This window comes from Triticum dicoccoides, chromosome 3B (assembly GCF_002162155.2).
Source record: "Triticum dicoccoides isolate Atlit2015 ecotype Zavitan chromosome 3B, WEW_v2.0, whole genome shotgun sequence".
Taxonomy (NCBI): domain Eukaryota; kingdom Viridiplantae; phylum Streptophyta; class Magnoliopsida; order Poales; family Poaceae; genus Triticum; species Triticum dicoccoides.
Genome location: NC_041385.1, coordinates 769,046,824 through 769,056,580, shown reverse-complemented (window position 1 = coordinate 769,056,580; position 9,757 = coordinate 769,046,824). Strand labels below are relative to the sequence as shown.

Sequence of the window (9,757 nt, the reverse complement as noted above, 5' to 3'; positions counted from 1 at the left end):
ACAGTTGTACCGAGTCCATCGCCTAGTTTCCGATGAGTATATCGCCACATCGTAGTGCAACTGTACCAGGGGTGTAAACACCACAAAGCGGAATAGAACGACCGCGTCAAAAAAAGCCAGGAAGGATGCGCCAGTTTGAAGTGTGCAGGTTCATCATCCTCTTCATCCTGCCATACTATAGGAGGCAACACACACCACTGCCCCATCATAGGATTGCACACGACGTAATCGCATTCCTTGTCTTATTGCGATTCCTTGCATTTGCAGAGGAGAAGGTTGTTGATGCATTGTTCGAGCTTGACCCTAGCGTAGCTCCCACGAAGAAAAGGGAGCAAAGCGTCGACCAGAGGGGCGCCTTCCCCGGACAAATTGCTGAAACAGAGACTGCTGCCTGAGTGGTGGGTGTGCAAGAATCCGGAGAGGGTCTGCGACACCCTCCTTTCGATGGCCGGGTCAGAGCAGAGGACTTGTCTCTGAGGCATGCCGGCGGCGGCTGCGGCGGCCTCGTCCTCTACAAATAAAAGAAGCGGTTGTCTCAATAAGGTCCTAATTCCATTCCGCGAACAGAAGAAAGATCGGAAAAGAGGAGGCATGGAGCAGACCTGGGAAGCAAAGGTGCGAACGGCAGCGTAGGACAGGACGGACCGCCCTCGTCGCGCTTGCCAGTGGTCAGCGGGTTGTGCGGCTCCGTTCCAGCACACCGGCCTCCTCCCAGTGGCATCGTCTCCTCCTCAGATCGAAGGTCGGTGCTTTAGATCCTCCGCTTGACCGTTGTCGGAATTCTGGGGTTTCAAGCCGTAAAGGGCAATAGAGCCGCGGATGTGTGTGCCTGGATCTGGATGGGCTTCACCACTTCTTCGAAAATTTTGCCCAAGGTATTGTATATGGGGAAATAGGTTAATAGAGCGGGGCGACGACTGTGTATATTGGAAAAAAAATGTTTTCTAACAAATTACCTTATATGGATGTGGATTACCATTATCTGTCCAATTTTCTGTAGGTATATGTAAAAGGCATATCCAAATGTCCGCGTATACCTACTTACACTTTAGAGACACACAAAGGCATCACTTTCTTCACCTTTTTTCAAACTAATTTTATCATCTATTTTCAGGATTCAAGAATAAAGCAATGGTAGATGTGGCGTGCCAAACAATTCACAGTAAATTATGCTACATATATAGCTTATACTGGAGCGGGCTGGCGGGAAGAAAATTGATGCGGAGCATCCTACGGTCATCCCAATGTACACTTCAACTACTCTCCAAGCCCCAAGTGCACCTACGAGGAGAGCTCGAGCATGTGCCATTGGACATAAGGTGAACTATCTCCTTGTTGAACTTCCTTGGACCCACATGAGACACGGCTACCACCTCAAGCAAAGACACTTTGTGTGCTTAGGTACCGAGGAACCAACAAGGAGAAGGAATGGTGCAAGACGGACACCAAGAGCATGCAGGCAATCTTCCCAGCGCAGAAAGGCCGGTACAACCGCCCATGTACCGCCCAACTACCGCTCGGGAGGTACAACTGCTTGACTACCACGCAGCTACCAGTCCAGCTTCTGTGATCGAGCGGTGCAAGGCCGGTACAGTACTGATTTATCACCATAACAGCCATCAGACCGGTACAACCGCTCCTAACACTGGTACAACCGTCAAGCACCCCCGGAAACACCTCCAAGAGCCTGCACCCGAGCTCCCAGCGGTACAAACGCCCCCATCACCGATACAACCGCCCTGCCTGAGCTCCCAGCGGTACAACCGCCCCCATGACCGGTACAACCGCCCTGCCTGCATGCAGTGAAAGGGGTTTCACCCCATGTATCTTCCACTTACCCCTTGGACTATATACACTTGTCCCCTAGCTCTGTATTAGGGTTAGCATAGCTTTAGCTCATTTGAGATAGAGCTTTTCTCATTCATATGGATCTACTCCTCGTGAGAGACCGCGACCTCTTCGGAGAAGATCCATCTTGGATTCAAAACACCATTCATGGGATGACCCTCAAGACCTCCTCATGGAGATGAACTAGCTACTTGTGTCATCCTTTTTTGGACTTGAATCATGTATCTCTCTTTGTGTTTCGAGGATCTAGCACATGTGTAATCGAATCTTGTTGGTTTGAGTGATTCTCTCGAGCTTCACCTCATGATTTCTCCTTGTGTTCTTCGTGTTCTTCGTAATTCCCTCCAATCATGAAAGAGAGGGCCGCTAGGGTTCTACCATACATCATATCTGCACTTACGGTAGTGTTCATCCAGGTCATGCTACGCAAACAACCAAGCTGGTGGGCCATCTCCTATAGGACAAAGAAACCAGAGTCTTTGCTGTGACACAAAAAAAGTGTTAAATATTACAAGACATGCTAAATTTACTACATTACGTGTGAGCATTATAACGGTATGCATCTTCTGTATATGATCAATTTAGCACATTACCGGCGAGCATTACAAGACATGCTATGTCGCCAATCCATGAGTGGGGTATTCCAAGTTTCCAACATAGGATCCTAGCCTGCAACACATCGCCGAATTCTAGCTTCCACAGTGTGATTTCCTTCATCATGTCTTTGTTATGAGTGCTCTCTCCAACTTGCCCGACGTCTCGTGATGGATCCAGTACAACAACCCTCCTTCTCATACGGTTTACTACAAGTAGCCCGTATGTGGAATCCGGGATAGTGAACAGTAGTAGATACTGCAGCAGGTCGACACATGTTAATTGCTATTATGATATTAAAATAGACATTAAGAATGAGCGTTTCTTACAACTATAGAGCTTAACACATCATATTTAGGAAAGGGCTAGACAACATAATTGTTAATAAGCATTGTGGTGCGCTGTCCTTGAGGAATCCAGGAATACCTAACAGCCCGTGACTGAGCATGAAACTGCAAGTCAATAACTGTTTGCTTCCAACCAAGTTGGTGCCTGCATGCCTCTCTATTTTTCCGCGCTCGCAAGCTTACGAACAACAAGATTGAAGCATGCGGGATGAAGACTTGCTGACGTCAAAAATAGGGTGTCCTATAGCATCCGGAGGCGGATTCCTATCCGGTATGGTGTATTGGTTCTTATCCAGATTGTGCTGCAACACAAAAAAAATGCACAACAACCTTTAGCAATAAGTGTGGTAAACTGTAACAAGAGTATGTTAAAATGGCGACATTTTTCAAATAATCTGATTGCTGTGACCAAGCAATAATATTTACAACAAATTAAGAGCAGCAAAAATTTGGTACCTAAGTACATGGCCTATGCATGACATTAAGACGTGTCTGGATGCAACTCACAAACTTATGTATGTACGTATACACGTTTTAGAATTGCTTGTATGTTTATCTTAGTATAAGCAGTGAACGAGAGAGTTTTAAAAAGTTTTCTATATAGAAAATAAATATACAATAAGATAACTTACTACAATCTCTGCTCGTCATGAACGCCATTGATAAAGCCAAATATGTATTCGAGTGCATCTTCCACGACATGCATTGGTGGGGGCAGAAGATGCATGGGCGCGGGCACAACCTCCTGGGGCTCAGGCACAACCTCTTCGGCCTCGGGGACAGCAACCTCCAGGGGCGTGGGCACGGCAACCTCCACGGGCGTAGTGTTTCCAATGATCGCCTCCATCGTTGATCGAAAACTCGTGAGTGATCGGTTATTTCTGATGGAATATATGTGAACTGGGGTGGGTAGGGAAATAGGAGGTCGATGCCCGTATTTATGGAGACTAAATATTGCCTTCCAAATCTCGAAAGCCATTTAATTAATGCCATTTGTTTCTAATTAGGAAATGTTGTGGACGTATCAGATCTTGCAGATGTATCAGATCTTTCTCAGAATTTATGAGTGAATAATATCTTCCGATTGCATACTATATTTTTTATCAATCCTAGCGAAAAGAAATAATTCACCTTTGTATAAAACGGAATATTTGAATAGGAGTACGTGTATCATACATTGAAGCATAATGCCAAAAGGGGTAAGTTGACAAGCAAAAATGCTGACACTTTATCATACTATTTTATTGAGTATAATACAGTATTAAACCAAAAAGAGATATAACGACATTTGGCAAAGAAATGTTGGATGCACCATGTTGATACACAAATTATTCTAGCATCCAATTTTCCTGGCTTGAACGCGATCATTGACGTAAGAAAGTGTTTCATCAAGTGTCTTCGTGATATCTATGATAAAAATAAGTGTTAGTAATAATGACATCGTATTATTAGAATATATTAACAACTTTATTACATAAATACATTTTAATAAGATAAACATTTCGTAAAATGTATTCAACACTCTTTTTAATCACATCCACATTTATATAAATGTGTGGAACATTTTTTTTATTACATGGATCTTTAATAAAGGAATTTTTTTGAATGACAGAAAATTTTACAAAAAATACATCGATCACTTTTTGAATTACATGAATTTCTTTGTATTAATGTGCTAAACACTTTTTTAATTACATGAATAGTTTTCTAATCTATGCATTCCTCATCTTCAGGTAGAAGTTTGATGAACTACCCACCATAGTAATCTAGCTGATATTTATCGTATAAGCTGAACTACTCCATCATGTCATTCCGATAACTTGGTTACGTCAGTACACGACACCCTCAGACACTAAATTAAATTACAGTTGTCTCTACACTGTTTCTGGTCTTCACTGATATTAATTAGCGAGCAAATGGGATTATTTTCAAACTCATCATGCACATCGCTTCCAACATGTTCGCTCTATCTGTAAAATAAAAAACGAACCAGCATATAATCAACCACAACTAGAGAAAGGACCAGCGCAAGTAGGAAACAATCAACGATAACTAGAGATACGATGATCTTGGAAACGGACTGCTGCATGACAGTCATGACGACGGCCCTCCTCCGCCCGGCCCAGCGCGCGCATGCCACCTGCCCCACCTCCGCTACGTCCACCGTCTCCTCCGCCGTCACGCCCAAACTCTCCACTGCCCCCACCGCTGCCACGGGGCGCCGTCTCCCTCCTCCGACCAGCGCGCATGGCAACCCGACGATGGAGATGGTGCGACTGTGGGTCATATCGGCGCAGGAGGACACACTCCATTATCTCCCGCCGGTGCGCCATGCGTGACTCGCCTTCGAGGCGCTCCGGGGCCGCTACCACCGCAACTACACTGACGCAACGCGAGCACAACCCCGGGAGGCGCAAGTGCAACCGGACCGTCTTGCGGGCCCTCAGCGCAATGATCTAAGGGGGGCTCTGCCTCGACCGCGATAAGCGCATCGTAGGACCCGTGTTGGTCGTCTTTGTCGGCAACGTCTTCAACTACCGCTCCGAGCTCCTCGTCCTCGGCCTGCACAACCAAATGTATGCTGGCATCGGCAACATGCCCACCAAAGCTCGACGAGGGCATCCGCGTCACGACCAGCATTGTCTCCACGGGCAGGTACCTTGACGACCATGACAACGGAGACGTCTTGATCTACACGGGGAGCGGCGGCCGCCCGCGGAACCACGGCGCCACCACTCCGACCAGGAGTTCCAGGGCGGCAACCTCGCCCTCGTATACAGCTGCAAGTGACATATAGGTGCGCGTCATCCGTTGCAAAGACTGTGACGCCAGCCCCAGCGGCAAGCTGTACGTATAGGACGGCCTCTACAATGTCGTCTCCGCCACCTACGGCCCCCGCAAGTATGGCCACGAGTCTGCCAGTTGAAGCTCGTGCGTCTGCCTGGCCAAGGAAGCGGTCGGCAACAACATCTGGCGCTGCTCCAGAGACCTCATCAACCAGCTCGACTCCAATATCCGGCCGCCCGGCTACATCAGCTGGACATGTCCAATGGCAAGGAAGTGATTCCCGTCCCCGTCCGCAACACGGTGGACACCACGACCTCTATCCTCTCGAGAGAGCGGGCGCCGGGAGCATGGTGCTGCCACCGTGCCCGTACACCACGTCTATGGTTGCGGGAGAGTTCTCCTGCGCGTTGTTCAACACGTGAGGCGACGTGGTTGTGTCACACGGGTGGCGCAGGATCAGGACCCACGCCAACTCGCCAGTGGGGTGGAGCATCCACGCAGGGCCGGGCCGGCAAAATCCGGGGCCCTGTGCGAAACTAAAAAATGGGGCCCTATCTCACTAAATAATGAACTAACGAGCAATTATAATGTATATATATCTTGCAGAAAAAAATTAATGTATATAATATAATGTCTTCGATAACAATTGAGCATATAAAAAATCGTACCTATTCAACTCCCGGTTGCTATTTATTTGAACATTATTTTTTAGTATTCTTTGAAATGAAATCTTCAATGATATCCTCATAATCAATCTTCTCCGACACTTCACTCTCAAGTGCTATTGTGGCCAAGTCATTGAGTCCTTGTTCTGTCACGGTAGTACGCATATAGGACTTCCTTTACCTCCATATTATCTGTCTATGTTTGAATATCTCTAAAATCATTGTAAGGAACAATTGCAAGTGCAAGAGTAGAAGGATAAACAGAGTGATTACCGGATGACACTTGCGGTGCTTCTTTGACAACAAATTTGTCCATACCACCTTCATTAGATTTATTAGTTAAATTATGTTCTCTTTCTTTTCTCTTGCGCTTATAGGAATCATACTGATGTTTCCCCATGATGACTCAAGAGAGGAAGCTAGGAAGGTAACAACAGCAACGGCCTGAATCCGATCGATCTGGTGAGGCAAAGGCGACGAGACGATCATGTTTCTGTAGCTAAGCCGACGCAACAGCTGTTGCGTTGCGGTCTCCAGATCGAGAGACGAGATGATCCCGATGGCTTCTTTAGCGATCCCTTTTTTTGCGGTCTCCAGATAGAGAGACGAGACCTGATCCCGCTGGACTTCTGTGGAGATCGGTATGTTTCCTATCGGTAGAGCTGTTTCCTTCTTTTGAGACATATATATATCGATCGAGCACGAGAACTCGTGCACTCGATGGCCTCCACTCAGGCCCAGCTCCAGCTCCCGATCGTCTCAGGCCCAGCTCCTAGAGTTATTTTCTTTTGAGAAATACTACCAGGCCTATATACAAAATTCAGGGCCCCCCAAAATTGTGGGCCCTGTGCGGGCTGCACATTTGGAACCACTATGAGCCCGGCCCTGCATCCACGCCTCGTTCGACGATGACCATTCGATCTTCCGAAACTACGAAGCCTGCGGCGACCTCATGCAAATGGACTGGGAGAACTAGGAGGGACGATCATCACCCGCAAATGGACTTCGCTGATGAGATCGTTCCCAAGATCGATAGCCTTGATGGTGTGGTCCCGCCCTTCGACATAGACATCCACCTGCCATCATTACTGTTATGCCTTGTTTTCAGCCATCCACAGGCCCTAATCCGCGCGTGCAAAGAGGCGGACGCTGTTGTTGGAGCTCTGGCAGTACACGGCCTGGTGTGCGCGATTCGCCGTCTGGAGTAGGAGCCTGTTGACAAGGAGACCTTCAGGCTGCCGTTCCTCCACACACCAACGCCTTCGACATCCCATGCATCAAAGCATGGTTCTATCAAGAGTCAAAATGCCAAATTTGTCGGCGTGAGGTGAGATGGATTACTTCGGCTTTAGATTCTGAGATTAGATAGCTGAAGTTGCTTGACTCATACATCTGGGGTCTAAAGATGTTGATAGATTACATAGCAGATGAATAAATTTCTTCCCCACAAAAATGAAAGAAAGAATAAATTCCGAGGTAATAAATATTTGGGAAACATAAACCACCACAGAAAGAATAAACTTCAAATGTAAACATTTTAGATTCCTAACTTGCTGCTCTATTCGTCTTAACACTGTTTTTTTTTTGCATTTCTAGTGTTCCTTCAACTTTTAATTTTTTTTCATAACAAGTTAATTTGATATTAGATGATTTTTTTAAGAATGTGTCGCAAACTTTTTAAATAACAGGATTTTGAAATGCATGAATTTTTTAAATTAGAAGAATATTTTAAAAACCATTAAATACGTTTTAATCACATGTCCATCTTACTAAAATATATTAACTACTTATTACATGGTTACATTTTCTAAAAACTCGAACATATTTTAAAATGCATTCAACTCTTTTTTTAAATTACATCCATATTTCTATAAATGTGTCAAACAGTTTTTTTATTACATGGATTTTTAATAATGGTTTTTTTCTAATGACACAAACGTTTATGAAAATTCACCCAACGCGAACGCCAATGCCAATACCAGCACATCGACGGAGGAGCAGGCCCGCTTCATCGAGCCGAGGAAGTTTCGGCCAAGGTGGATTGAGTCGGGGTACGCCCCCGTGGCCGCGCTTCCGGACAACGGCGAGGAACCGCCCCGGTTTGTGCAGTTCCCGGCGCCGAGGTACGTGCTCAACGTGTCCAAGAGGAAGAACATCGTGGCCTACATCAGCCACAGCAAGTTCGCGCCGAATGCCTTCGTCCAGCTCGTGGTCCGTGGCGACGAAGACGAGTCGTGCCTCCACCTGATGGTCTTCGCCATGGAGACCATCCTACCGATGAGCGAGCTGAGCATCGACTACGGCGTCGATCAGTGATCGATCGGCAACATTTCCTGTATGTTTACCCTCATTTCCAAATGCCATGGACCTTTCGCCTTGGTTTTCAGTTGCCATGAACCTTTCTGTCATTGTTATCGATTGTATCATTGGATGGAGGCAGCGCTGACACACCTTAAACTGAACTGTTTGCTTGTATTTCTTGTTCCTGATTTGCTGTGTTTGCACTTTGCAGTCGGCAAGTTATAGCATGAAACCATATTTGCATGAGTTGAGTCTGGGATTGACATCATAACCATGGATGTGAGCGTTTAGTTGAGAATTTCATTCGGTTTAGTTTTCTGTAGTCCTTGCAAAGGTTCATCTGCCAGTAGTCTCCGCCACCTACGGCCCCGGCAAGTCCGGTCCCGACGTCTGCCAGTTCGACCTCGCGCGTCTGCCCGGCCAGGAAGCGGTCGGCAGCAACATCTGGCGCTAGGCAAGAGACCTCATCAACCTGCTCGACGCCGAGATCCGTCCGCCCGGCTACATCACGCTCGACATGTCCAACGACAAGGAGGCGATTCCCGTCCCCGTCTGCAACACGGTGGACCAAGACGTCTATCCCCTCGAGAGAGCGGGCACCGGCAGCATGGTGCTGCTACCGTGCCCGCACACCACGTCTACGGCTGCGGGAGAGTTCTCCTGGGCGTCATTCACCACCTGAGGCGACGTGGTTGTGTCGCACAGGAGGCGCAGGATCGGGATCCATGCCAACTCGCCAGCGGGGTGGAGCATCGATGCCTCATTTGACGATGAGGCCACAGTTGAAAGAATAAACTTCAAATGTAAAAATTTAGATTCCTAACTTGCTGCACTATTCGTCTTAACATTGTTTTTTGCATTTCTAGTGTTCCTTCAACTTTTAATTTTTTTCATAACAAGTAAATATGACATTAGATGATTTTTTAAGAATGTGTCGCACGCTTTGTAAATTACATGATTTTGTAATGCATGAAAGTTCTTAATTAGAAGAAGATTTACAAAATCATTGAACACTTTTTAATCACATAACCATCTTACTAAAATATATTAACTGCTTATTACATTGTTACATTTTCTTAAAACTCGAACATATTTTAAAATGCATTCAACAATTTTTTAATTACATCCAAATTTCTATAAATGTATCAAGCAGTTTTTTATTACATGGATTTCTAATAATGATTTTTTTCTAATGACACAATCATTTATGAAAAT

The 9,757-nt window shown here is 46.0% G+C and overlaps 1 pseudogene; it reads left to right on the top strand.

The window, feature by feature from the left end:
- Positions 1-5,050: 5,050 nt before the first annotated feature.
- On the top strand, positions 5,051-8,557 carry LOC119279968 (annotated as a pseudogene).
- The last annotated feature ends 1,200 nt before the right edge of the window (positions 8,558-9,757 follow it).